This window comes from Eptatretus burgeri, chromosome 24, assembly GCF_056783735.1.
Source record: "Eptatretus burgeri isolate ZD-2024b chromosome 24, Ebu_testis_v1, whole genome shotgun sequence".
In the NCBI taxonomy this organism is placed as follows: Eukaryota; Metazoa; Chordata; class Myxini; order Myxiniformes; family Myxinidae; genus Eptatretus; species Eptatretus burgeri.
In genome coordinates, this window is record NC_140984.1 from 1,637,970 (window position 1) to 1,665,944 (window position 27,975).

The 27,975-nt window shown below is 46.6% G+C and overlaps 1 long non-coding RNA gene across 14 annotated transcripts in view; it reads left to right on the forward strand.

Moving 5' to 3' along the window:
* Positions 1–27,824, forward strand: part of LOC147007870 (uncharacterized) — a 48,342-nt gene extending 20,518 nt beyond the window's left edge. For 2 of the 14 annotated variants that reach the window (XR_015053822.1, XR_015053820.1), the window contains 5 exons: positions 7,725–7,859; positions 12,991–13,189; positions 13,419–13,569; positions 18,320–18,381; positions 27,083–27,820. This is a non-coding gene — a long non-coding RNA (uncharacterized LOC147007870). Of the gene's footprint in view, positions 1–7,724; positions 7,860–12,990; positions 13,190–13,418; positions 13,570–13,998; positions 14,158–18,319; positions 18,382–27,082 lie in introns of those variants that run through there. The other 12 variants (XR_015053825.1, XR_015053826.1, XR_015053832.1 and 9 more) reach the window with 11 other exon arrangements.
* Positions 27,825–27,975: the final 151 nt, after the last annotated feature.

A 27,975-nucleotide genomic window follows, 5' to 3' on the forward strand; every position in this document is an offset into this window, starting at 1 on the left:
GACCACAACCGATATTCAGCCCGATATCTCAAAAAATTTTGGACGGATCTGCACGACAGTTATTGGACAGGTTGAGTGATTGGACAGGGTGACATGGACGAAATGATTCGATTTTGGTGAAGATCCGAATCCGAGAATTTAAATATTTTAAAAAGTGATTCTTCACGCATTGAGAGATTGAGCCAAAAATGATATATCGCATGATATCTCAGAAAGTTTTGGACGAGTTATGGCAAAATTAGGTGGACGAGTTGGTTCGGTGACAAGAACAAGTCGATTCGATTTTGGTTCAGGTCGGAATCCAGATCCGGCCTATCAGTGGGATAAAAAACCGGAAACCGCTCAGCCGAGTGGAGGTATCTACTCCACTGAGTGCCTTCCAATTACCCTCACCGAAGGAGAGGGTGTTGTTTTGGTTCCGTTTGTTTCTTGCGAAATCGAAGATGTTTCAAATATTTTGTCAGTCAATGTTGTTATTCTGTCTGTTGGGTCGCCGAAATAGGTGACCCTTATTGTCAGTAATTCTGTCTGTTTGTTTGGATGTTTGTTCGTTTGTCATCAGCATAATTGGTCGTAAACGTGGGCGGATTTTGACCAAACTCGGGTGGTAGGTACATCTTATGACCGAGTTCTTTGGAAATTGTGATGGTTGCTAGGGACGCTTTCGTTCACTAGCAACAACCGAAAAACCTTCAAAATCGGGACCGTTCACGCGAAATCAATTCCGAAACCCATTATCCCACGTAAGGTTATGAAATTTGGCACGAATGATCTCCAGGTTCCGGTTTTATCAAATATATTCCGGTTTTTGTGATTTATGGAATACTTGACCCGCAGCGCCCCCTACAATGAGGGTATACCCAAAAATTGGCAAAAATTGAAGGCCCCCTCGCGACCAGGTGAGTGCATTGATACGAATGAAACTTTGCAGGTTCATGGTACTCAATGAGTTCTACAACTTTGCCTCAGGACATATTGACCGAGTTCGCTTCAGTCAGGGGTCAAAGGTCAATTCGTGAAAAAATCGATAATATGCGAGAGCTGGAGGTGCCTTCGCACCAAATGCTACTCCTCCTCGGGTTATGGTCGGATGGTCATGAAAATTCACACTAATCGTCTGGAATACATTTTGCACAAACGATCGAGCCGGATTTTCGATTTAGATATTTGTTCACCCACAACACCCCCTCGAACTTTGGGGATTTCCGATTTCAAACCGCATTTTCGGTACTTTTCATTCAAATTGATACCGAGTAGTTATGAGATGGAACTGGATGAGATTTGATTTGCATAATCTTAAGGTGATTCCCTATCCGCTATATGACATTCATTTTGCTCTATATCTTTTTGTTTCCATGCTCGGCGACCCATCGCCGACGACCGGCTTGTTATTACATTTTGTCTATTTTCTCTGGAACCGCTTGTCGGATTGACACAAATTTTTCACCAGACACGCAACTACTCATGGACAATGTTTTCATGATAATTATGATGTCATGGGTCACGTGGTGTGGCAGTTGGGTTGGAAAAAAAGGATCAACGTTGGACCTTTAATATCTCTGAAACCGCTGCATGGAAAAAGTTGAAACTCGGACCCATCAAGTACTCCCCATGGGGAGGAAGTGATTTTAAAAAAATGATGTCAAAGGTGCCTTCGTTATGACGTCATAATTGCTTACGTCGAACGCTACTTCCGATCAGTATGAACATTTTTGAGGGTCATCTTTGGATAAATTGATCAACACAAAAAATAATTATGACGTCATTCTTCACGTAGTTCGGTCGCCATACATACATATATATATATATATATATATATATATATATATATATATATATATATTTGTTTAAATTTCAAAAATTTTCTCTGAAACAGCTGAACAGATCGAGAACAATCTTTACAGGTATGACCACCTATCCATGAGGAACGAGAAGTTCCCGTCGGCTGTCACATGGTTTGGCAGCCACATTGGATTTACCCGAAAACCTTTTAAAATTTTCTTCTCCAGAAGGGCTGAACAGATCGAAGGGAAACTTCACACACGTTTCCCGGGCCTTGGGAATACCAGCGTGTTCATGAATAATTTATTGGTCACATGGTTTGGCAGCCGAATTGGATCGAAGGAAAATATTAAGAAAAATTATTTATCTTGAACAGCTTCATCGATTGACTTGAAATTTCACAATTATGATCTCGTGGTGAATGGGGGAATATATTGTTGTAGATTTCAGCCCGTCCGGCGTAAGGACGACCACCTTAGCCCAATAGCAGCCGCACGCACGCCCACCAAACGAGCAATCCAGTCGTAGCTTCCGGATCAACGCCGAAACCCAGCTACGTGTGTTTTTAACACACCATAAACCAGCCAAATCTTCTGTCCACGCACTACAGGGTCGATTGCCGAATTGTCGATGTACCTAATTATTCGCACGGACAAAAGTGCCGGGAGTTTATACCTCAACGGGACCTGCACGAAAACGAGCTGCTTTCGCAGCTCGTTCCGTATGCGATTGCCGAGCGGTTTTATATCGCCAAGCCCCGTCGGACCAGATGTGCGTTTTATCGGCTTATAATCAGCCAGCTAATATCCCAAACGCAATTATGGCAGTCAATGGAAGAAGGGACGCAACGAGCAGGTGAACATTCGAACAATGGGGGTATTTATTTTCAATGCACATATGTAATGAATGGGGGATGGCGACAAGACACGAGCAAAATCCTACAGCCGATGTCTATTTATTATGTACATGCACTTAATCAGTTTGTTACTTATGGACAAGGCGCCACAGATTTTCATGCAAAACCCCAGAAAGAAAGAACAGGCTTGTCAGCCTTTATTATTGCTTGGAGCCGGGATGACCGAAGGGGCTCCGAGAGATCGAGCGGGCTACCTGGCCACCCTCGTGGTGACTCGCTGGTTCCTGGTTCGGCGACCCTCGAAGTCTGTGCCCGGACCCACAAGTTCCGACTGGCTCCCTTGGTCTTCCGGCCTCCACTGCGGCCTGGTCTAGCCGACGACGCGTTGGAGGAGTGAATGGCTCTTGACTCAGGCCTCCTGGTCGTGCTGGTGAATCCCAGCGAACCAACTGCCCGAACTCCGCACTCTCCAGCTCCCAACGGGGCGTCTCTCCACTCCCACCGCCGACTGCAAGCCACGAAGTCCAGCGCCCAACTCAAGCGTTCTCCCCAACTCTCCGGACTCCAACACTCCGAACTCAACTCAACTCAACTCAACTGGACTCCAGGCTCCAAACTCAACTGGATTCCAGGCTCCAAACTCAACTGGACTCCAGGCTCCAAACTCAACTGGATTCCAGGCTCTAAACTCAACTGGACTCCAGGCTTCAAACTCAACTGGCTTCTCGGCGTTTTAGCACGGCTTTTTATCGGGTTCGGCGGGGGGGGGGGGGTGCTTGCTCTTTCACCTTCGACCCTTCACCCCGGCTGGCTACGCCCCCTCTCGCCGTTTTGATCCGTTTTGCAAGTCATGCTTGCACACGGACATGGTAGAAATCACCGGCCTCACGCGGACGTGGTGGAGATCACCGTAAAACGCGGCCGTGGATTATCGTTGTTATTGTTGTTGTTATTGTTGTTGTTAAAATAAAAGATAGAGACAGAATAACGGCTAACTGAAGATGCACAACCCGGCACCCGAATAATTCCCATGATACATTGGTGGGGAAATCTAAAATGAAACACACTTACCGAAATAACTGACCTCTGGGGAACCTGAATGGTGATCTGTGAATTTCCACAACCGTAACAATATTGTTACGTTTGAGGGGGGGGGTATGCATTCAAAGGGTAATTAGGATGTTTAATTAGGTATGCCATGCTGTTCGAGTTTACCAGGATCTCGATGTAATAAGTAGCAATTCAGTGGTGATAAGTTGTCTAGTAAATGTTCATTTCTTCAAGGGGGAAATGATAATTGTTACGTAATTAGATAGGGACACGGGATAGGGTAAGTGTGTCTGCGTAAACCCCTTTTAGTATTCCCTGGAGGCTGGCCGTGACGTCACAGGACAGGGCTGCGGATGGCTCCGCCCCGTGATCACGATTGGCGGAAGGCGACGGCGGTGGGCCAATAAAACGGCTCGATTGGAAGTGACGAGGACGGGAGGATAAAAAGGTTCTGTTCGGGGTCGAAAAGAAAAGAGGAAGAAGATCGGGACAAAAAGATCGTGTTTTTAGGGTGTGGAGGCTGTTGCGCGGGAATCATACTTGTTGTTGTGCTGATTCGATCGTGTTCTTCATCGTGTCTTGGAGCCTTGCTGAGCCTCGTGCCTCACCTTGGTTGGCTCTGGGGTTCTACTGACTCGCAGTACGGGGTCGAACGGCGGGCGGACCTGCCTCCTCTCCTGCTCGCAATTTGGTGCCAGAACTGGTTCCCTGGTGGCTGTGAGCGGACTTGGGCCAGGACCAGGAGGTCGACAGCACCACGGTTTCTCCTGTCCCCCCCCCCCCTGACGAGAGCAAGGCCAGCTCGTCCGACGCTGATCCAGGGACAGTTGCGTCCACACCACGGTCCAGCCTGACCACCAGAAGGAGCTACGTTTTGTGTGTGTGTGTGTGTGTGTGTGTGTGTGTGTGTGTGTGTGTGTGTGTGTGTGTGTGTGTGTGTGTGTGTGTGTGTGTGTGTGTGTGTGTGTACTTGGCGCCTTAGAGGGTTTGAGAATTGTATATTCATTGGAATTGTCTGTGTTTTTCACCACGCCCGATCCCACACCATCCCGTCGAATCGCCCCGGATCCCTTTTCTTGCCGAGTCTTGTAATTTCTGGTGAATAATAAAAACAAATAAACATCATCAACTCAGTGAAAAGTGACTCGTGCCACCTTCCTCGTCCCGTTTGCGGAAGAGCGATTAGAACCGCCATGTTTGGGTTATAAATAAAGAAACCGCCTCCATCGTTTCGGCTCATTCTACGTTGGCGGGACTGTTCAAGTCCCGTGGACGTAACAATATGTTACAAATTTCAACTTGATTGGACGCAGCGTCTGGCAGCCAGAATATATATATATATTTTTTGAATCTGCGTTCTTTTGAAATTTTTATTTATTTAATAAGGCTCACTTGGTTGCATCTGGATGGGTTTGAGGGTGACGGAACAGCAATTGAAACCCCAGTCCTTACCAGGTTCCTCCTGATGACTTCAATCTCTGTTTTTTGTTTTTTTTTTGCTTGTTCGAGTTCCTTCTGTTGACTCCAATGCAGTTCCTATTTTATTTGGTCTTCCGTTTGATTTGAATTTCATTTTTTGTAATTACAAATTTGGCACCAGAAGAGTTGGCTCGCACCAAGTCCTATAACCCCGACAATATACCCCATCCACTCTCTTCTGCACTTCTTTTACCTCCCCTCTAATTTCATCCCCTTCGCTCCCCTCTCCTCCACCCCTTCCCACCCCTCCTCTTCCCACCCCTACCCTCCCACACAATAGTCCAGGCCCTGGCATAGAATCCCGTATACATTGATGACCGCATCGACTTTGACAGTTGATTTGAGTATGGAATATCTCCAGTTTCAAGAATCTACGAGGTGGAATTCTGAAATTTGCAGCAAAATCTGGAAAACAGCCATTTTCCAAAATGGCCGCCACCAGGTCAGCGCCAAAAAAGAAATGCATATAACTTCTGATAAGAACGTAGTCGGACGATTTTGGTGTCTAATATATGGTTTTTAGGAACGCCCGACAAAGTGGTGGTGTCAAATAGCATTTGAGACGTTGCCCAGTTGCCAAAATCCAAGATGGCTGCCACCCAAAATCCATCAAACATGAAAATGTGTATAACTTTTGATAGGAATGTCGTAGAAGGACGAATGTCGTGTCGATTATGGCGTTTTCAGTTATGCCCGACACAGTCTTGGCGCCAAAAAAACATTTTTGATGTTTCTCAGTTACCGAACACCAAGATGGCCGCCAAACTAAATTCGTCAAACCTGAAAACGTGCGTGACTTTTAACAGAAATGGTGTCTGGTGTGGCCATATTGACAGTCCTGAGGTAACAGTATTATATTTAACATTATCTAGTTTGCCAAAATCCAGCATGACCGCCAATCAAGTGTGGCAAACAATCAAATCAGTAAAATAAGATACACACAAAGTTTTATAGAAGTATGACAAACATTTATCGAGGGCGAGTACAGCTTCTTAATATTTAATAACAATACTGAGAGAAAAACATTGCAGAATAATATTACACTGTACAGTCATTGCCTGTCGTGGTATGAATATGAGTTCAATCACAGAGAGTGGCAAGTTAGACATTGATAAACCAATTAGTTCTTACGTCCCATCCTGACGTCCCAAGAGGATGCCATTATCCATGACCCAGCCGTAATTCGTCGGATCTGGAGCTGAATGGGGGTCACCAAGAAGGCAAAGGACATTACGCACAACAAAAAAGCTCTCTGGATATGGCCACGAATGACACTTGATGTGGGGGGTAGGGCTTCCAAGGGCTTCGGCGTCGTAGCTCGAATATGGCACTCCACTCGAAGCTGGTCGAAGGTCCGAGATTCTGGCTTGGACTTTGCACCAGCCCACACATGAACGAGATACTCCTCAGCCTTCTGCATGACCTCTTCAGTCAACTGATTTGACTCTGCAAAATCGGCAAGGAACTTCTGTGGTTCACATGAGAGAGACGTGTGTTTTGTGCCAATCTTACGAAGCGAATCATCGCCAGTGAGGACATGCGCCTTCACTATGACCCTGCACAGTCCCACTCCCAACTTATCTGCGAGAACATGCAGTGGTATACAACGCCTATGCTCACCGGAGCCAAACTCTACCCACAACTGTTGAAGACCCCTCTCTCGCATTTGAGAGATAAAGCGAAGTAAATACACCATTGTGTCAGTATCATTAGAGATCACGAGCAGCCGACTACTCCCGCGATCTACCTCCCATGCACAGTGAAGAACTAAGCGATCATCAGCTTCTTCCACACGACATGTCAAAGTCTCGATAGATTCACAGGTTTCGGCAGACGGTAGAGTTGACGATCTGCCTGTACACAGCAACTGTGCTGGCACAACTTCCTCATCTGTGATACATCCGCTGAGCACGACGGGCAGCTTGACTCACAGAGGAGTTGATGCCAGCTGGCGGGCCAGCTGCTGCAACTTGGTTTTATTGGACGGCGATGTCCAGAACTTCTCAAGTTGCTGTGGTATTGGAACATCAACAGTGAGCTCAATGAGGTCAACAGACCCCACTAAGCCAGCATGACGGAACCTTTCTCCAGCTTTAACGGATGACTCCAGGTAGCTGTCAAATACGACGTGGAGGCTGGTCCTGGAGCAAATTGAGCGGCCCGCAGATAGATCGAAGGATGCGAAGTTTGGAAATGACCGAATTTTAGACATGAAGTCTAAGATAACGGATATCTTAGACCCCCCCGCCCCCCCCCCCGGGAAAATACATGTCTTCAACCGTTAAATACTTCTCCAGATCAGCAATCAGTGCACTTTCGTCAGGTTTGGAGGGGAGGTCACCTTCAAATATTGTCGAAATGGGGATGATATCATGGCCATAGATAGAGTCGAGTGTCATGCCCCGCTCTTTCACGATCTCAATATCACGCTGAGCTGCCGCTATCATCTTGGGTGACACAGTTACAGGAGCTGTAGTCGTCGCAGAGGGTGGTTTGTAGTCCATTTGCGCCAGGTGTTTTTTGATATGGTGACCGATAATTTTTTTTTCTTCTCCAGGAACCGCTCTTTCCGAAATTCTTTGACCAGTCGATCTCCGTTCTGTTGCACCTGAAGCAGCCGCACTGCCACTTCATCATCTGCCAACTGTTTGGTGATGAGGTTATGGAGCTTGATGCCTGGAGCCTCGATGATGTAAGGATTGCCCCTATCTCTCACAAAGTCCAGAAGCCTTGCCACGTTTTCGTTGAGCTGAGCAGCTTTGCATAATTGACAAAATAGACACCAAAATTGTCCTTCTACTACATTCCATTCAAAAGTTATAAACATTTTCATGCTTTACGGATTTTGAGTGTCGGCCATCTTGGATTTCGGTAACTGGGCAACTTCTAAAATGCTTTTTGACGCCACCATTGTGTCGGGCATCCCTGAAAACCCCAGAATTGACACCACAACCGTTCTTCTACTACATTCCTATCAAAAGTTATCCAGATTTTCATGTTTTATCGATTTTGGGTGGCGGCCATGTTTGATTTCGGTAAATGGGCAACGTCTAAAATGCTTTTTGACACCACCACTGTGTTGGGCATACCTAAAAACCCTATCATAGACGCAAAAATCGTCCTTCTACTACGTTCCTATCAGAAGTTATATGCCTTTCTTTTTTGGTGCTGGCCTGATGGCGGCCATGTTGGAAAATGGCTGTTTTCCGGATTTTGCTACAAATTTCAGAATTCCACCTCATAGATTCTTGAAGCTGGAGGTATTCCATACTCAAATCAACTGTCAAAGTCTATGCGGTCAGAAATGTATACGGGGTGCTATGCCAGGGCCAGGACTACAATCCCCCTGGGCCTGGTTGCTCAAAGCATCGTTAAACCTATCATTAGCCTAACGATCGATTAAAACTATCGTTAAATTAACGATAGGTTTAATGCTGTTGCTCAAAGCTATCGTTAACTTAAACGATCGATTAAATCCCTCTTCACCTTTGAGCAACACTGTAAAATCCTGTCATTTGCTAATCTATCGTTAAGGAATTTAATGATCGTTTAAGCCGAATCGATCATTAAATTTCATGATGCTTTAAGCAACCGGGCCCTGGTTGTTTGTTATTGTCTTTCTGTTTCATTTTATTCTGTCCCCTTCTTTTATCTCTGAGAGAGAGGGAGAGAGAGAGACAGGGAGAGAGAGAGAGAGAGAGAGAGAGAGAGAGAGAGAGAGAGAGAGAGAGAGAGAGAGAGAGAGAGAGAGAGAGAGAGAGAGAGAGAGAGAGAGAGAGAGAGAGAGAGAGACAGAGACAGAGAGAGAGACAGAGACAGAGACAGAGAGAGACAGAGAGAGAGAGAGAGAGGGAGAGAGAGAGAGGGAGGGAGAGAGAGAGAGAGAGAGAGAGAGAGAGAGAGAGAGAGAGAGAGAGAGAAACAGAGAGTGAGACCGAGAGAGAGAGAGACCGAGAGAGAGAGAGACCGAGAGAGAGCGAGACCGAGAGAGAGAGAGACCGAGAGAGAGAGAGAGAGAGAGAGAGAGAGAGAGAGAGAGAGAGAGAGAGAGAGAGAGAGAGAGAGAGAGAGAGAGAGAGAGAGAGAGAGAGAGAGAGAGAGAGAGAGAGAGAGAGAGAGAGAGAGAGAGAGAGAGAGAGAGAGAGAGAGAGAGAGAGAGAGAGAGAGAGAGAGAGAGAGAGAGAGAGAGAGAGAGAGAGAGAGAGAGAGAGAGAGAGAGAGAGAGAGAGAGAGAGAGCACCCACAGATCAGGGTGAAGCAGAGGGGTGAGTTTTCCATTGGCACTCTAATGCCTTGTTCTTCATTGCCCGGCCTGCGAGCCACTGGCAGTACCTGGTGGCCGAAAGTGCGCCCGATAATAAATAAATGTGAAAACACCCCATCAGAATCCGCCAGAAACGCTGTCAAATTGACCCATTGAAAAATGAGGAATGAACGAGTGCTGGAATCGACAGACGGAGATGACGGAGTGTGAAAGTTGATACTCCATCATCCCAGCTATCTATTCCTTCACCCGACCTGCAACAATTCTCAGGTGTGCCATTTCTACACATTTCCTTCTGGACAGAAAGACTACTCTCTCTCCACAATCCCAGGTACTCCACACATCAAACATCCATCACAATAATCGTGTTTGAGTTTTGCTGTATATTAAATTTGTTCCTCTTTCATTTATTTTATGAAAGTTCCTTCCTTGTCCACAACTGGTAGATATTGACAAAAATCCTTTATATTGTTGCAAATTCGCGCCCGCCGGCGTGCGAGCGGCCACGTGACTCGAATCGCGGCACGTTGCCCACCGGACGGACAATTCTGTCGTGACCCTCTCGGACACACGCCGGGATCTAGTCACGGGTGGGCCTTTCGGCCTCACCACGATCATGCCAATCGGCCCCCCGCGTGGAATAGGGTTGTTCGCCAAATTCGACCTCCCTAAGTACCCACGCGGAGGGTAGACCGGGCGATCGCACCTCGCCGCAGGTTGACTCCGGACACGGGCCGCTTAAGCGACCGGTTCCGTACTAGCGGGATAACCGAGCGGTGTTATCGTCGGCCTCGACGGTTCCGATTAATTATCGGGTGTATTAAGCCCACTACCAACCCTTTACGTGAAGCAAGATGGAGATTCAATGAAAGAAAAGACGAAGCGAAACGGGAAAAACAGTTCAACATAATTCACATTTATTCCGTGGCACACGGAGAGCACACATGTACAATTACAACAATTATGCACCAAAAGCAGATGTTACAAAAGAAACACAACAATGCAGATGTCCTACCGACTATGCGAGGACACGGCAACACTTACACAGTTTTACTTTACAGACGGCGCCGACAACACATTTACTCAAAAGCAAAAGAAAAGGGCCACCCTCAAAGACAAGGGGGCAGACGGGGCCTGTGGGCCACGAGACCGGGTGGATCCTACCCGTGTCTTGTGATTAGCCGCAAATGTCGCGGCGCCCCGACTCTGCGCTCCTTCGTGGGTTTCCTTGCCACTGCTTGGAGTGGGGTGGGAACGGGGCCCCCTTTTCGCACTATCTCAGCGCGGGGGGGGGGGAAGGGGGGAATTGTTGATGCTCTGGGGAAAGAGGATAGCTGGCTTGCTTGGGTCCCGCGACGAGCGACTCCACTGCGACCTCGTCGCCGACCGCCGTCTTCCTTGCCTCGGACCCGAGCTATCCGGTCCCCCTCCCCAATTCTCCTCAGCCGACTGCAGCAAACCACCTCGACCGCGCTCCAGGCTTCAGGCTTCCCCTCTCTGCAGCTCCCCGACAGACTCCGAACCCCGACAGACTGCCACTCTCCAGACCCGACTTGACTCACGGCTCCACAGACTGCTCCTCTCCAGACCCGACTTGACTGCCTCGACCTTTTCTCCAACTCTGACTGCCTCCAACTCCCTCCGACCCAAAACTGACTCAATTCGCTTCCCGCTTGGCGCTTTATAGTCCGGCAGGAGAACCCATATGCAAATTTCTGGATCAGTACGAGCTCGGGGGTGGAGCCACGCTCGCCCATTGGACGGAGAAAAAGGGGCGTGAGTCTCCCCTGATCCTCGAATTTGCATATATCGATTCTACACCGACGCGCCTGCAGGCAAGGCCAAACCGCCACGCGCTTGCTGATTGGACGGATCAGAAGTGGGCGTGTATCATTCCTGATCCGACTTCTCCTCGGAAAGGCCGCTATTTGCACCCGCGGCTCGGCGCGCGTCCCGCACGAGGCCAGGACAGCCTGACGCTCGGTGCCCACAAGCGGTGCGGGAATGGCCGCAGAAGGAGAGGCGAAGGTGGTGGAGGGTTTAAAGTGCTGGTCCATGGCCATGGCGACGTTTGGAATGGCGGTGATGCGATGTTTGCGGGAGCGAGTTGTGAAGGTAAAGGTCGTGGCTGTTGGCGTTGTTGTTGTTGTGAAGCGGCGTTGCGGTTGGTGGTTGTTGTGTGATGGCGGTTGAGACGTGGTTGGTTCAAAATAAAGATAGAACAGAAAAACGGCTATCTTAAAGGGTTGCAGCCCGAATGAATCACATTTATTCCCTCTAAACAACGGGTTTGGGGCTAACTACACATGTACTTACAGAGATATCTCACCTACGGGACCTGAATGGTGGTTTGTGAATTTCCTCAACCGCAAAAATTTCATGGATTATGGTCATTTCTTTCTCTGAAATATTTATACTTCCATTGTTTTTGATTTGTAGAATGCAAAATATTTCAGTCGAAGAAGGCAAACCTTGTTGCGTCAATCGAGGTGTAAGTTGTGTGCGTCTTCATCGATTGAGTATGATTTTCGGGTGAGGGTTTTGAGGGACCTTCAAGGGGACAAGACTTCATTTGCGAGGTCTGCTGGAGGCAGGATTTCTAGCTCACATCTTGGCACCTGGAGGAAGGTGTCGACTCATGATTCTTGAATGTGAGAAGGTCGAGTAGTGAGGTCGGGCTGCCACGTGAGTCATGGTGAAGAGAGGAGTTGAGGAATTGAAAGTACCTCTCGTTCAAATACTTCAAACTCCTCTCTTCAACACGAACATTCAACTACATTTTCTTCGGAGGATTTTTTGTCGTTCTTCTTCATCATTGAGGGACACGACCACAACCGATATACAGCCCGATATCTCAAAAAATTATGGACGGATATGCACGACATTTATTGGACAGGTTGGGTGGGTGACAAGGACGAAATGATTCGATTTTGGTGAAGATCCGGATCCGAGAATTTAAATATTTAAAGTGATGATTCTTCACGCATTGAGAGATTGGGCCAAAAATTATATATCGCACGATATCTCAGAAAGTTGTGGATGAGTTTTGGCAAAATGAGCTGGATGAATTGGTGACGTGACAAGAACAAGTCGATTCGATTTTGGTCCCGAAGGGTCCTGAATTAACTATTTCCTCTAAACTTGATGGAATCAATTGGAACTTGCACAGAAACAATGTCGGGGTTCCCTCATTAATCCCTGAAAGTTTCAGCTTCCTCAGTCAAATCCTCCCAGAGGAGTAGATGATACATTCCCACATCCCCCACATTCCCACATTCCCACATACCCACATCCCCCACATACCCATATATAACTCCGTTATGGAGGGAAGATTGTTGATAAATACAAATACAGAAAATAAAGAACGTTGATTCTTATCGAAGGAATAATCATCGACGAACTCGGACTCGATTTTCCACTTTCACAACACAATCTGAAACACAAACAATCCGTTAAAACGAAACGTTCAATCTTTGTATTTATTTTAAATCATGGACACGTGATATGGCGAGAACCAATCAGACACCGCGATCTCGTGGTTCGCTTTTTCCCCAAACAGCTCGCGCTCTTCACTCGGTTACCATAGCGTACCGTCCTTCACCCGACACGACGTGGGGTCCACCATGACCCGAGATCTTAAAGCGAACACCCAGGGATCCACGAGCGGCTCCCATGGAGGATACGTGGTCGGTCCTGGAGGTTCTCCGGATGACCGCGGGTCCATGGACGGTTCACCCGAGGACAGGGGTCCAGACCAGGTACGTGATGTTCACTCCGTACCGAGAACTTGTGTTTCCCGTGCTGAACCGTGCTGTGTACTAACACAGGGACTTATTGATTTAGTGAATGTCACAACGTGCAGAGCTGACCTGTAATTGAATGTAAATGTGAATCCCATCCATGACATGTTATCCTCCCTCTTGAACAACTGTGACATCATTTTTCACCTCTTCACTTCATTCATCATTCTATTTCTCTTTTCTCTAGTTCACACCTAATCAGACGATGATTTACTTTTGATGATGGGCCTTTGCACCGGCACACAATGGCCTCTTCTTGAAGGCATTCAATGGGATCTTTAACCTCGAGGAATCACTGGATGAGAAGACAAGCGACTTCCCTTTGCTTTCAGACGAAGGTATGCTCACTGATGCAGCACCACGATGGCAGTTTTCGCTCGTCCTGTTCCAACCTTAAGGCCAAATTATGTTCAGAATTGTATTTTAATGTGTTACGATCTGGTTCTATGTCAGTGAAGAGCACGACAGATGCGATGTTTGCTTTGAGAGTGTTGATGGAGAAGTTTAGGGAAGGCCAGAAGGAGTTGCACTGTGTATTTGTGGATTTAGAGAAAGCTTATGACAGGATGCCAAGAGAAGAGTTGTGGTATTGTATGAGAAAGTCGGGAGTGGTAGAGAAGTATGTGAGGGTGGTGCAGTATATGTCTGAGGACAGTGTGAGAGAGGTGAGGTGTGTGCTTGGAATGACGGACTGGTTTAAGGTGGAGGTGGGATTGCATCAAGGATCGACTCTGAGCCCTTTTTCTGTTTGCAATGGTGATGGACAGGTTGACGGACGAGATCAGACAGGAGTCTCCATGGACTGTGATGTTTGCGGATGGCATCGTGATCTGTCGTGAGAGGAGGAAGCAGAATGAGGCGAGCCTCGAGAGGTGGAGGTACTCACTGGAGAGAAGGGGAATGATAGTCAGTCGGAGTAAGACGGAGTACATGTGCGTAAATGAGAGGGAGGGTGGTGGTCTGGTGCGGTTGCAAGGAGTTGAGGTGGGGAAGGTGGATGGGTTTAAATACTTGGGATCAACTGTCCAAAGTAACGGAGAGTGCGGTTGAGAAGTGAAAAAGAGAGTGCAGGCAGGATGGAGTGGGTGGAGAAGAGTTTCAGGAGTGATTTGTGATAGAAGGGTATCTGCAAGAGTGAAAGGGAAAGTATACAAGACGGCAGTGAGACCAGCTACGTTGTATGGTTTAGAGGAGGTGGCGATGACAAAAGACAGGAGGAGGAGCTGGAGGTGGCAGAGTTGAAGATGCTGCGATTCTCGTTGGGAGTGACGATGATGGACAGGATTGGAAATGAGTATTTTGGAGGGACAGCGCAGGTTGGACGGTTTGGAGACAAAGTGAGAGAGGCGAGATTGAGATGGTTTGGACATGTGCACAGGAAGGAAGCGGAGTATATCGGGAGAAGGATGCTGAGGATGGAGCCGCCAGATAGGAGGAGAAGAGGAAGGCCAAAGAGGAGGTTTATGGATGTGGTGAGGGCGGACATGCGGGTGGTTGATGTGACAATGGAAGATGTGGAGGACGGAGCGAAATTGAGACGAATGATCCACTGTGGCGACCCCTAACGGGAGCACCCAAAAGAAGAAGAAGAAGGTGGATGAACACGGGAGAGAAGGATCGATGGGAGATGTGGGAGAGACAGGAGATAAGGATTATTTTACAGAAGAAAAGATCGTGATTTTCGATGGAGGAAGATCAGAGATGGTGGTGAACAGCTGTTTTGAAGACCTGGAGCAAAGAATGGGATTGAAGAGAGTTAGGGAGTTTGTTCCTTAGGTGGGGAACAAGAGGAATGAAAGAGTGAAGGTGAGCAGGGATTGTAAATTTTGGTAGTTTTACCAGAAAGGAGTTGCTGGCGGACCTAAAGTGCCGCATGAAAAATAGGTGGGGGGGGATGGATCTCACACACAGCAGAGGCCGAAGAGGAGACGGTAGAAGACAGAAAGACCATCGACCTGCCTGCCGTGAGAGAGTGAGAGTGACAAAGACTCAGTCTCATAGTGGGAGATACCAATGATCAGAAATACCTTGGTTTCCACAGCGTGAAGCCGAGAAAGGTGAGAGGCAGGAGCACCAGCCGAGACGGCAGAACTGCACTCCATCAGGCTGCGGACGAAAGCTTCATGTGTCATCAGGAGCTCAGGTGGGGCAAGGAAGGACTTTGCACGACGGAGGATTCCCAGTTGGCGACTGGCTTTGGAGGCGAGGTTTGAAATCTGGCTTTAACAGTAAAGATCATGGCAGATAGTGAGACCCAGAAGCTTCAATGAAAGGATTTATTCCGGAGGATTGTTGAGAAAGTACACAGCACGGAAATGAAGTGGGGAGGGTGGTGGGGAGGGTGGTGGGGAGGGTTCCAGACGATTCTTTTGGAGAAACACAGTGAGAGTGTGAGATGTGTCAGGATTGAAAGACATGTTCCATGTGTTGGACCAGTTTGTGATTTTATCCTGATCTGCAGTGAGCAAAGAACCTGCTGCTTGCCTGTGTGAGGGATGACAGATGGTACGGCAGAGGGTGGAGTCATCAGCAAAGAGATACAGAGGATTTTCCAGAGAGTCGGAGAGATCATTGATGAAAACCAGAAAAAGAACAGGGCCCAGAACACTGCCTTGAGGAACTCCAGCCTGCACAGGAAGGGGGGATGAAATAACTCCATTTATGGACACACGTTGAACGCGACAGGAGAGAAAGTCTGCGAGCCATGAGTGGAGATGGCCTTGGATACCATAGGAAGAGAGTTTGGTGAGCAGGGCAGGGTGTCAGACCATATCGAAGGCACTCGATATGTCAAAAGAGATGGCTCTGATTTCATATCTGGCATTGAGGACCTCCATACATTGTTGGGAGAGCAGAAGCAGCATATCCAGGGAAGAGTGACCTGGTCTGAAACCAAATTGATGATCGGAAATCAAGCCAATGGAGAAGAGGAAGGATTTCATGTCTGAAGCGATGATGGATTCCGTAACTTTGCTTATGATTGGGAGAAGGGTGATTCATCTGGAGTTGCTGGGATCTGTTTTTGCACCTTCTTAAGGCCCAGTCACACCTTGACGTTTTCGCCAGCAATGGCAACGTATCAAAATGTATGTAAAACGCTGGCTTACGCTGAACTTTTGATGTTTTTTTTTAAAGATTCGGACGTATTCATAATGAGTTGGTCGTATGCATAACATATTAGGAACGGACACAGAACGTTTCGTTGTCTGAAAGATAACTTATACCAACGAATGCTTCGCCTGTTGTCGGCGTTCACAACCTATGCCCAACGATAGTCTAACTTATGCATAGCGCTGCACGTATCGCCGACGATCACGTGGCGTAGCCTATTAAAAGGCTGCCGCACAATGATTCAAATCATAACCGCCAGAGAAATGGAAGTGTCAACATCGCAGTCACACCTTGGCGATCTTGCCAGCATATGCCGACCTTTGAAAAATGCGTCAAAATGCTGGCGAATGTCGAATACGGTATGGGTAAGTTTGGTATACGTGAATAGAACGCTAAAGTACGCTATCATACGTTGTAGTAAGTGGAGTACTTCTTGAAATTTTAAACGTGTGAAACATTTTACGACATACTTGCCGTATGCCTCACACGTTCCACATGCGATGGGAATAAGTTGTACGCACGATATGCGATCGTTGGCACACGTCGATAAAAGTTACTTGGAAGTTACTCAGGAGTCGAAACACGTCAAGGTAATGGTTAGCGTCAGTGTTCCAGACTCCCTGGTTTTTTCTTTTCTTTTCCTCGGTATGATGGTGATGTTGACACTTCGATTTCTTGTGCGGTGATAATATAATATAATTAATAGGCTGCCGCTCAACGATTTAAATCATAACCGCACTCGAAATCGAAGTGTCAACATCACCGTCATCCCGAAGAAGAAAAAAAAAACTAGGGAATCCGGAACACTGACGCAAACCATTACCTTGACGTGTTTCGACTTATGAGTAACTTACAAGTAACGTGTGTGGACGTGTGTCAACGATCGCATAACGTGCCTACAATTTATGGCCAGCGTCGCGGAACTTGTGAGTCATATGCTGGCATAAGTCGTAAAATTTCAAGCATGCGAAAATTTGAGGACAACCGAAAAGTACAACGATGAAAGCCAGCGTACTCCGACGTATGGCAGTGTTTTTCAGCGTGCTCTCAATGTTTCCAAAACTTACCCATAACGTATTCGACGTGTGCCAGCGTTTCAGACAAATTTTTCAAAAATCGGTATGAGCTGGCTAAAACGTCAAGGTGTGACTTGGCCTTTATGGAGAGTTGTAATGTTTGCTGATTTCCAAGTAGATGGCAGATGACTTTGATCAAATGAGAGGATGAGTAGAACAGAGAGAGGGTGAGCAAGAGCAGAGGAGCAGGTTTTTAGGACACGTGGGCTGATGCCGTCTGGACCGGTTGCAGAATCTGAGTCGAGGTTTGACAGCAAGCTCTCCACCTTGTCAGGAGAAAAGGACACTGAGTCTATGGATAGCTGGGTGCGGCTGGGTACGGTGGGTAGAGCAAGCGATGGGTTTCGGATTTAGAAGCAACCACGGAGGTTAGGCATTCAGCCTTTTCATGTGTCGTGTCAGCTGTGCGTCTATTTGAGGTAAGAGAGGGCTGGAGAGGACACACCAACAGTGAGGTAGAGGGGCAAAATGGAAGGAAACTTTGAGGAACAAAGGACATTCGGAAGAATGACATCAATGTAAGTACGACACAGGTTATGACCAAGAGAGTTATCGGTACCAACTCTCAGTCACAGAAGAATGGTGAGTAGTGGGAGGTTGAGTGGGATACCTGATAACCTGGAAACCTGGAGAGAGGTGTGTTTCGAGAGGGTTAATGAGGTCAGAAAATATCATGAGTGAGGATGGGGAGTGACCTGAGATGGTGGTAAACAGCTGTGTTGAAAATCTGGAGGGTGGAATGAGATTGAAGAGAATGTGGAAGATGGTTCAACAGGTGCCGGTGGTAAAAATGAGGAATGAATGAGTGCTGGAATGGAAGACAGAGGAAAAGGAATGTGAAAGTTGATACTTCTTTTCCCCGGCCATCCCTTCCTTCAACCTCCCTGCAACAATTCTCAAGTGTGCCATTTCTACACATGTCCTTCTGGACGGAAAGACTACCCTCTCTCTCCACAATCCCAGGTACTCCACACATTAAACATCCATCACAGTAATCGGATTTGAGTTTTGCTGTTAATTTAATTTCTTTCTCATTCATTGGTTTTGTGAAAGTTCCTTCCTTGTCGACAAATGGTAGATTATTTACAGAAATCCTTTACATAATGGATTATGGTCGTTTTAATTCTCTGAAATATTTACACTTCCATTGTTTTTGATTTGTAGAATGTAAAATATTTCAGTCAAAGAAGGCAAACCTTGTTGCGTCAATCGAGGTGTAAGTTGTGTGCATCTTCATCGATTGAGTATGATTTTCGGGTGAGGGTTTTGAGGGACCTTCAAGGGGACAAGACGTGATTTGCGAGGTCTGCTGGAGACAAGCTTTCTGGCTCACATCTTGGCACCTGGAGGAAGGTGTTGACTCATGATTCTTGAATGTGAGAAGGTCCAGAAGTGAGTTCGGGCTGCCACGTGAGTCGTGGTGAAGAGAGGAGTTGAGGAAGTAGAAAGTACCTTTCGTTCTGTTCTATCAACGCCTCTCTTCAACACGAACATTCAACTACATGTTCTTCCGAGCATTTTTTGTCGTGATTCTTCATCATTGAGGGATTCGACCACAACCGATATTCAGCCCGATATCTCAAAAAATTTTGGACGGATCTGCACGACAGTTATTGGACAGGTTGAGTTATTGGACAGGGTGACATGGACGAAATGATTCGATTTTGGTGAAGATCCGAATCCGAGAATTTAAATATTTTAAAAAGTGATTCTTCACGCATTGAGAGATTGAGCCAAAAATGATATATCGCATGATATCTCAGAAAGTTTTGGACGAGTTATGGCAAAATTAGGTGGACGAGTTGGTTCGGTGACAAGAACAAGTCGATTCGATTTTGGTTCAGGTCGGAATCCAGATCCGGCCTATCAGTGGGATAAAAAACCGGAAACCGCTCAGCCGAGTGGAGGTATCTACTCCACTGAGTGCCTTCCAATTACCCTCACCGAAGGAGAGGGTGTTGTTTTGGTTCCGTTTGTTTCTTGCGAAATCGAAGATGTTTCAAATATTTTGGTCAGTCAATGTTGTTATTCTGTCTGTTGGGTCGCCGCAATAGGTGACCCTTATTGTCAGTAATTCTGTCTGTTTGTTTGGATGTTTGTTCGTTTGTCATCAGCATAATTGGTCGTAAACGTGGGCGGATTTTGACCAAACTCGGGTGGTAGGTACATCTTATGACCGAGTTCTTTGGAAATTGTGATGGTTGCTAGGGACGCTTTCGTTCACTAGCAACAACCGAAAAACCTTCAAAATCGGGACCGTTCACGCGAAATCAATTCCGAAACCCATTATCCCACGTAAGGTTATGAAATTTGGCACGAATGATCTCCAGGTTCCGGTTTTATCAAATATATTCCGGTTTTTGTGATTTATGGAATACTTTACCCGCAGCGCCCCCTACAATGAGGGTATACCCAAAAATTGGCAAAAATTGAAGGCCCCCTCGCGACCAGGTGAGTGCATCGATACGAATGAAACTTTGCAGGTTCATGGTACTCAATGAGTTCTACAACTTTGCCTCAGGACATATTGACCGAGTTCGCTTCAGTCAGGGGTCAAAGGTCAATTCGTGAAAAAATCGATAATATGCGAGAGCTGGAGGTGCCTTCGCACCAAATGCTACTCCTCCTCGGGTTATGGTCGGATGGTCATGAAAATTCACACTAATCGTCTGGAATACATTTTGCACAAACGATCGAGCCGGATTTTCGATTTAGATATTTGTTCACCCACAACACCCCCTCGAACTTTGGGGATTTCCGATTTCAAACCGCATTTTCGGTACTTTTCATTCAAATTGATACCGAGTAGTTATCATGAGATGGAACTGGAGGAGATTTGATTTGCATAATCTTAAGGTGATTCCCTATCCGCTATATGACATTCATTTTGCTCTATATCTTTTTGTTTCCATGCTCGGCGACCCATCGCCGACGACCGGCTTGTTATTACATTTTGTCTATTTTCTCTGGAACCGCTTGTCGGATTGACACAAATTTTTCACCAGACACGCAACTACTCATGGACAATGTTTTCATGATAATTATGATGTCATGGGTCACGTGGTGTGGCAGTTGGGTTGGAAAAAAAGGATCAACGTTGGACCTTTAATATCTCTGAAACCGCTGCATGGAAAAAGTTGAAACTCGGACCCATCAAGTACTCCCCATGGGGAGGAAGTGATTTTAAAAAAATGATGTCAAAGGTGCCTTCGTTATGACGTCATAATTGCTTACGTCGAACGCTACTTCCGATCAGTATGAACATTTTTGAGGGTCATCTTTGGATAAATTGATCAACACAAAAAATAATTATGACGTCATTCTTCACGTAGTTCGGTCGCCATACATACATATATATATATATATATATATATATATATATATATATATATATATATATATATATATATATATATATATATATATATTTGTTTAAATTTCAAAAATTTTCTCTGAAACAGCTGAACAGATCGAGAACAATCTTTACAGGTATGACCACCTATCCATGAGGAACGAAAAGTTCCCGTCGGCTGTCACATGGTTTGGCAGCCACATTGGATTTACCCGAAAACCTTTTAAAATTTTCTTCTCCAGAAGGGCTGAACAGATCGAAGGGAAACTTCACACACGTTTCCCGGGCCTTGGGAATACCAGCGTGTTCATGAATAATTTATTGGTCACATGGTTTGGCAGCCGAATTGGATCGAAGGAAAATATTAAGAAAAATTATTTATCTTGAACAGCTTCATCGATTGACTTGAAATTTCACAATTATGATCTCGTGGTGAATGGGGGAATATATTGTTGTAGATTTCCGCCCGTCCGGCGTAAGGACGACCACCTTCGCCCAACAGCATTAGCAATAGCATTAGCAATAGCAATAGCAATAGCAGCCGCACGCGCGCCCACCAAACGAGCAATCCAGTCGCAGCTTCCGGATCAACGCCGAAACCCAGCTACGTGTGTTTTTAACACACCATAAACCAGCCAAATCTTCTGTCCACGCACTACAGGGTCGATTGCCGAATTGTCGATGTACCTAATTATTCGCACGGACAAAAGTGCCGGGAGTTTATACCTCAACGGGACCTGCACGAAAACGAGCTGCTTTCGCAGCTCGTTCCGTATGCGATTGCCGAGCGGTTTTATATCGCCAAGCCCCGTCGGACCAGATGTGCGTTTTATCGGCTTATAATCAGCCAGCTAATATCCCAAACGCAATTATGGCAGTCAATGGAAGAAGGGACGCAACGAGCAGGTGAACATTCGAACAATGGGGGTATTTATTTTCAATGCACATATGTAATGAATGGGGGGATGGCGACAAGACACGAGCAAAATCCTACAGCCGATGTCTATTTATTATGTACATGCACTTAATCAGTTTGTTACTTATGGACAAGGCGCCACAGATTTTCATGCAAAACCCCAGAAAGAAAGAACAGGCTTGTCAGCCTTTATTATTGCTTGGAGCCGGGATGACCGAAGGGGCTCCGAGAGATCGAGCGGGCTACCTGGCCACCCTCGTGGTGACTCGCTGGTTCCTGGTTCGGCGACCCTCGAAGTCTGTGCCCGGACCCACAAGTTCCGACTGGCTCCCTTGGTCTTCCGGCCTCCACTGCGGCCTGGTCTAGCCGACGACGCGTTGGAGGAGTGAATGGCTCTTGACTCAGGCCTCCTGGTCGTGCTGGTGAACCCCCAGCGAACCAACTGCCCGAACTCCGAACTCTCCAGCTCCCAACGGGGCGTCTCTCCACTCCCACCGCCGACTGCAAGCCACGAAGTCCAGCGCCCAACTCAAGCGTTCTCCCCAACTCTCCGGACTCCAACACTCCGAACTCAACTCAACTCAACTCAACTGGACTCCAGGCTCCAAACTCAACTGGATTCCAGGCTCCAAACTCAACTGGACTCCAGGCTCCAAACTCAACTGGATTCCAGGCTCTAAACTCAACTGGACTCCAGGCTTCAAACTCAACTGGCTTCTCGGCGTTTTAGCACGGCTTTTTATCGGGTTCGGCGGGGGGGGGGGTGCTTGCTCTTTCACCTTCGACCCTTCACCCCGGCTGGCTACGCCCCCTCTCGCCGTTTTGATCCGTTTTGCAAGTCATGCTTGCACACGGACATGGTAGAAATCACCGGCCTCACGCGGACGTGGTGGAGATCACCGTAAAACGCGGCCGTGGATTATCGTTGTTATTGTTGTTGTTATTGTTGTTGTTAAAATAAAAGATAGAGACAGAATAACGGCTAACTGAAGATGCACAACCCGGCACCCGAATAATTCCCATGATACATTGGTGGGGAAATCTAAAATGAAACACACTTACCGAAATAACTGACCTCTGGGGAACCTGAATGGTGATCTGTGAATTTCCACAACCGTAACAATATTGTTACGTTTGAGGGGGGGGGGGTATGCATTCAAAGGGTAATTAGGATGTTTAATTAGGTATGCCATGCTGTTCGAGTTTACCAGGATCTCGATGTAATAAGTAGCAATTCAGTGGTGATAAGTTGTCTAGTAAATGTTCATTTCTTCAAGGGGGAAATGATAATTGTTACGTAATTAGATAGGGACACGGGATAGGGTAAGTGTGTCTGCGTAAACCCCTTTTAGTATTCCCTGGAGGCTGGCCGTGACGTCACAGGACAGGGCTGCGGATGGCTCCGCCCCGTGATCACGATTGGCGGAAGGCGACGGCGGTGGGCCAATAAAACGGCTCGATTGGAAGTGACGAGGACGGGAGGATAAAAAGGTTCTGTTCGGGGTCGAAAAGAAAAGAGGAAGAAGATCGGGACAAAAAGATCGTGTTTTTAGGGTGTGGAGGCTGTTGCGCGGGAATCATACTTGTTGTTGTGCTGATTCGATCGTGTTCTTCATCGTGTCTTGGAGCCTTGCTGAGCCTCGTGCCTCACCTTGGTTGGCTCTGGGGTTCTACTGACTCGCAGTACGGGGTCGAACGGCGGGCGGACCTGCCTCCTCTCCTGCTCGCAATTTGGCGCCAGAACTGGTTCCCTGGTGGCTGTGAGCGGACTTGGGCCAGGACCAGGAGGTCGACAGCACCACGGTTTCTCCTGTCCCCCCCCCCCATGACGAGAGCAAGGCCAGCTCGTCCGACGCTGATCCAGGGACAGTTGCGTCCACACCACGGTCCAGCCTGACCACCAGAAGGAGCTACGTTTTGTGTGTGTGTGTGTGTGTGTGTGTGTGTGTGTGTGTGTGTGTGTGTGTGTGTGTGTGTGTGTGTGTGTGTGTGTGTGTGTGTGTGTGTGTGTGTGTGTACTTGGCGCCTTAGAGGGTTTGAGAATTGTATATTCATTGGAATTGTCTGTGTTTTTCCCCACGCCCGATCCCACACCATCCCGTCGAATCGCCCGGATCCCTTTTCTTGCCGAGTCTTGTAATTTCTGGTTAATAATAAAAACAAATAAACATCATCAACTCAGTGAAAAGTGACTCGTGCCACCTTCCTCGTCCCGTTTGCGGAAGAGCGATTAGAACCGCCATGTTTGGGTTATAAATAAAGAAACCGCCTCCATCGTTTCGGCTCATTCTACGTTGGCGGGACTGTTCAAGTCCCGTGGACGTAACAATATGTTACAAATTTCAACTTGATTGGACGCAGCGTCTGGCAGCCAGAATATATATATATATATATATATATATATATATATATATATATATATATATATATATATATATATATATATATATATATATATATTTTTTGAATCTGCGTTCTTTTGAAATTTTTATTTATTTAATAAGGCTCACTTGGTTGCATCTGGATGGGTTTGAGGGTGACGGAACAGCAATTGAAACCCCAGTCCTTACCAGGTTCCTCCTGATGACTTCAATCTCTGTTTTTTTTTTTTTTGCTTGTTCGAGTTCCTTCTGTTGACTCCAATGCAGTTCCTATTTTATTTGGTCTTCCGTTTGATTTGAATTTCATTTTTTGTAATTACAAATTTGGCACCAGAAGAGTTGGCTCGCACCAAGTCCTATAACCCCGACAATATACCCCATCCACTCTCTTCTGCACTTCTTTTACCTCCCCTCTAATTTCATCCCCTTCGCTCCCCTCTCCTCCACCCCTTCCCACCCCTCCTCTTCCCACCCCTACCCTCCCACACAATAGTCCAGGCCCTGGCATAGAACCCCGTATACATTGATGACCGCATCGACTTTGACAGTTGATTTGAGTATGGAATATCTCCAGTTTCAAGAATCTACGAGGTGGAATTCTGAAATTTGCAGCAAAATCTGGAAAACAGCCATTTTCCAAAATGGCCGCCACCAGGTCAGCGCCAAAAAAGAAATGCATATAACTTCTGATAAGAACGTAGTCGGACGATTTTGGTGTCTAATATATGGTTTTTAGGAACGCCCGACAAAGTGGTGGTGTCAAATAGCATTTGAGACGTTGCCCAGTTGCCAAAATCCAAGATGGCTGCCACCCAAAATCCATCAAACATGAAAATGTGTATAACTTTTGATAGGAATGTCGTAGAAGGACGAATGTCGTGTCGATTATGGCGTTTTCAGTTATGCCCGACACAGTCTTGGCGCCAAAAAAACATTTTTGATGTTTCTCAGTTACCGAACACCAAGATGGCCGCCAAACTAAATTCGTCAAACCTGAAAACGTGCGTGACTTTTAACAGAAATGGTGTCTGGTGTGGCCATATTGACAGTCCCGAGGTCACAGTATTATATTTAACATTATCGAGTTTGCCAAAATCCAGCATGGCAAACAATCAAATCAGTTAAATAAGATACACACAAAGTTTTATAGAAGTATGACAAATATTTATCGAGGGCAAGTACAGATTCTTTATTTTTAATAACAATACTGAGAGAAAAAACATTGCAGAATAATATAACATCGAACAGTCATTGCCTGTCGTGGTATGAATATGAGTTCAAGCACAGAGAGTGGCAAGTTATGACATTGATAAACCAATTAGTTCTTACGTCCCATCCTGACGTTGGATGAACAGGCAATATTTAGTGTACTGACCTATCTGCGCTACCCAAGATGTCACTGACCAAATTGACTGACTACTTATTAGTTATTTTGACATGCTGATTCTTGTTGTTTGTGACAAAAGATCACACAGTTTTGCCCAGCCTTTTTGCATGGGCAGCGCTTTGTGTTACACTTGACCATGCATTTACAGATAACAAGTTTCCCATGGGGTAATGAATTGAGACATTTGGCAGGCAAGAGGATGTCATTATCCATTACCCAGCCGTAATTCGTCGGATCTGGAGCTGAATGGGGGTCACCAAGAAGGCAAAGAACATTACGCACAACAAAAAAGCTCTCTGGATATGGCCACGAATGACACTTGATGTGGGGGGTAGGGCTTCCAAGGGCTTCGGCGTCGTAGCTCGAATATGGCACTCCACTCGAAGCTGGTCGAAGGTCCGAGATTCTGGCTTGGACTTTGCACCAGCCCACACATGAACGAGATACTCCTCAGCCTTCTGCATGACCTCTTCAGTTAACTGATTTGACTCTGCAAAATCGGCAAGGAACTTCTGTGGTTCACATGAGAGAGACGCGTGTTTTGTGCCAATCTTACTAAGCGAATCATCGCCAGTGAGGACATGCGCCTTCACTATGACCCTGCACAGTCCCACTCCCAACTTATCTGCGAGAACATGCAGTGGTATACAACGCCTATGCTCACCGGAGCCAAACTCTACCCACAACTGTTGAAGACCCCTCTCTCGCATTTGAGAGATAAAGCGAAGTAAATACACCATTGTGTCAGTATCATTAGAGATCACGAGCAGCCGACTACTCCCGCGATCTACCTCCCATGCACAGTGAAGAACTAAGCGATCATCAGCTTCTTCCACACGACATGTCAAAGCCTCGATAGATTCACAGGTTTCGGCAGACGGTAGAGTTGACGATCTGCCTGTACACAGCAACTGTGCTGGCACAACTTCCTCATCTGTGATACATCCGCTGAGCACGACGGGCAGCTTGACTCACAGAGGAGTTGATGCCAGCTGGCGGGCCAGCTGCTGCAACTTGGTTTTATTGGACGGCGATGTCCAGAACTTCTCAAGTTGCTGTGGTATTGGAACATCAACAGTGAGCTCAATGAGGTCAACAGACCCCACTAAGCCAGCATGACGGAACCTTTCTCCAGCTTTAACGGATGACTCCAGGTAGCTGTCAAATACGACGTGGAGGCTGGTCCTGGAGCAAATTGAGCGGCCCGCAGATAGGACACAGCTAATTGCGCGATCGAATGTTCCAAAGGATGCGAAGTTTGGAAATGACCGACTTTTAGACATGAAGTCTAAGATAACGGATATCTTAGACCCCCCCCCCCGCCCCCCCCGGGAAAATACATGTCTTCAACCGTTAAATACTTCTCCAGATCAGCAATCAGTGCACTTTCGTCAGGTTTGGAGGGGAGGTCACCTTCAAATATTGTCGAAATGGGGATGATATCATGGCCATAGATAGTCGAGTGTCATGCCCCGCTCTTTCACGATCTCAATATCACGCTGAGCTGCCGCTATCATCTTGGGTGACACAGTTACAGGAGCTGTAGTCGTCGCAGAGGGTGGTTTGTAGTCCATTTGCGGCAGGTTTCTTTTTGATATGGTGACCGATAATTTTTTTTTCTTCTCCAGGAACCGCTCTTTCCAAAATTCTTTGACCAGTCGATCTCCGTTCTGTTGCACCTGAAGCAGCCGCACTGCCACTTCATCATCTGCCAACTGTTTGGTGATGAGGTTATGGAGCTTGATGCCTGGAGCCTCGATGATGTAAGGATTGCCCCTATCTCTCACAAAATCCAGAAGCCTTGCCACGTTTTCGTTGAGCTGAGCAGCTTTGCATAATTGACAAAATAGACACCAAAATTGTCCTTCTACTACATTCCATTCAAAAGTTATAAACATTTTCATGCTTTACGGATTTTGAGTGTCGGCCATCTTGGATTTCGGTAACTGGGCAACGTCTAAAATGCTTTTTGACGCCACCACTGTGTCGGGCATTCCTGAAAGCCCCAGAATTGACACCACAACCGTGCTTCTACTACATTCCTATCAAAAGTTATCCAGATTTTCATGTTTTATCGATTTTGGGTGGCGGCCATCTTTGATTTCGGTAAATGGGCAACGTCTAAAAATGCTTTTTGTCGCCACCACTGTGTTGGGCATACCTAAAAACCCTATAATAGACGCAAAAATCGTCCTTCTACTACGTTCCTATCAGAAGTTATATGCATTTCTTTTTTTGTGCTGGCCTGATGGCGGCCATGTTTGAAAATGGCTGTTTTCCGGATTTTGCTACAAATTTCAGAATTCCACCTCGTAGATTCTTGAAGCTGGAAGTATTCCATACTCAAATCAACTGTCAAAGTCTATGCGATCAGAAATGTATACAGGGTTCTATGCCAGGGCCAGGACTACAATCTCCCTGGGCCCGGCTGCTCAAAGCATCGTTAAACCTCTTGGTTTAGCCTAACGGTCGATTAAACCTATCGTTAAAATAACGATAGGTTTAATGCTGTTGCTCAAAG